The sequence below is a fragment of the Cibotium barometz genome, chromosome 45, assembly GCF_041138505.1.
Source record: "Cibotium barometz isolate CiBa-2024 chromosome 45, ASM4113850v1, whole genome shotgun sequence".
In the NCBI taxonomy this organism is placed as follows: Eukaryota; Viridiplantae; Streptophyta; class Polypodiopsida; order Cyatheales; family Cibotiaceae; genus Cibotium; species Cibotium barometz.
This window is the reverse complement of record NC_141090.1, coordinates 6,735,417-6,737,582: the sequence shown is the minus strand read 5'-3', so window position 1 is coordinate 6,737,582 and position 2,166 is coordinate 6,735,417. Positions and strand designations below refer to the sequence as shown.

Genomic DNA, 2,166 nt, shown 5'->3' with positions numbered 1-2,166 from the left:
TGGCCAAAACACAATTTTGCAGGCTTATTGTTGTGGCAGATGGATCAGCTCAAACAAAATTTGATACGCTTAAGAAAGCTCTATGTGAAATGGGGCTTGATCCACAACGCGTGATAGTTCTTTGCTTGGCTGCCATGATGGTTTAGTTGCAAAGTTAAGGAGAGAGATCCCCCATTTGGTCAGTACACATTGTATCACACACAGGGAAGCCTTGGCTATACTAGATGCAACAAAATCTTTTCCCTGTTTGTCACACATGGATAAAGTTGCTAATAAGATTTACTCTTGGATTCATGGTTCTAGCTTGCGGCATACAGGTTTTAAAAATCTATTGAAGGAGATGAATCTCCAGATCCTTGAGGTTTTGCAAATTCATGAGGTAAGGTGGCTCTCACGAGGAAGTGTGATGGAGCGCTTGGTGGCTTTAATGCCTGCCATTCTTTGTTTTTGGAAAGAAGGAGCCACTGCATGGTATAATAAACTTCGTATTTATAAAGTGTTGTTTGTTATTCACCTACTTGCTGATGTTCTACACGACTTGAATATGCTTAATAAGCATTTTCAAGAAGAGGATGTAGACATCGCCTCAATAAGTGCGTACATTGAGGTCACTTTATCTTCTTTGAGACGTAAGTTCTTGGAAGAAAATTTTGGAAAAGATACAAAGTACTTAAAGAAGTTTATGTGTGATACTGAAGACGGTACTTAGCATTATGTAAATGAATCTGGTGTGGAGTATACACACAGCTTGTTGTTTGAGGTTATTCCAGGTAAGGACAAAGAAGGCAAGTCTTTGGATAATGGGGGTCAAGATGTAGAGAGTTACAAGCAGCTTGCAAGGAGTTTTGTGCAGAAGGTGATTGATTGTGTTAATGAGCGTTTTCCGGATGTATACTTCTTGAATGCTACCAAGATGTTCTCTCCACAGTTTTATCCTAAGGACGCCAAGCGCTCCAAGTCTACAATGGAGAGGTCAAAGAAGGTAAACGAATGGTTGAGTAGGCTCTTGAAAAAGGTTGGAGGTCATGTTGTGGATGCACAGGGATGCAATGATGAGCTTTTATCGTTTAACCGATACGCTATACTATGCATGCGATACTATGAACATGAGAGATGCATGGCAGTTGTTTGCTTCAAATGTCAATTGGCAGTGCTCTTATCCGAATTTATTGAAGTTATGGCAATTGATTCTTGTTTTGCCCGTGTCATCTGTGTCTTGTGAACGAGGCTTTTCAAAGAAAAATGCAATTAAAACGTCTACGTGTCAATGCTTGAAAGTGGACACATTAGACATGCTCATGTGTATCTCACTTGTTGGTCCAAAGCATGATGCAATTGATTGGGTGTCAATCTACAAGATTTGGGAGCTCAAAAAATGCCGAAAAGCAACAGATGCTTAGTTTTTGCATATGATCATCTTGATAGCAGCTTGTGTATGAGTAGTATGATGCTCTTGATGCATAATTGGTTGTGTAAATGATCGTCTTGGCAACAGTTTTTGGCAGCAGTTTGTGCACTCCGTGTAAAGATTGACATCTATCAAGCAAGGCTTTTGCCGTGTATGGCTGCTTCTTGTAATTAGATGTTTGGCTACCTTTGGTTGAATGATCCCCATGTGGCTATGCTTTTACTTATCGACATGTCAATCAACATGTGTAAATGTCGAAAGTATGTATAATAGTTTGTGGTTTTTTCACTTGTTATACAGGGCTTCGTGTTTTACAGGTACATTCTCCTTTCGAGCCAACAAGGTTGTGGCTTTTCTCAGCCCATTGTCTAGCCGTGTTTTTAGCAAAGAAGGTTGCCAGATTTCAGTCTATAGTGCAGCCCCATCTCAGCCCATAGTGCAGCTGATTTTGGGCCAAAAGATAGCCAATCAGTTTGCCTATCTTCAGCCCACAATCCAGCCCTTTCTCACCTTGAATGCAATCCGACAAGTTCTCCTATTTTCAGCCCAAAGTGTAGCCCACAGTACAGCCAATCTCAGCCCGAAAGAAAGCCCACAAGTTGGTCTAGTTTCAGCCCACTGTTCAGCCCTTTCTCAGCCTGAATTCAGCTCTTTCTCAGCCTGAATTCAGCCCACGAGTTGGTCTAGTTTTAGCCCACTGTTCAGCCCTTTCTCAGCCTGAATTCAGCCCTTTCTCAACCCAAAGTGTAGTCCACAGT

At 41.5% G+C, this 2,166-nt stretch overlaps 1 pseudogene; it reads left to right on the top strand.

Moving 5' to 3' along the window:
• Positions 1-256: 256 nt before the first annotated feature.
• LOC147612366 (uncharacterized) lies at positions 257-1,400 on the top strand (annotated as a pseudogene).
• Positions 1,401-2,166: the final 766 nt, after the last annotated feature.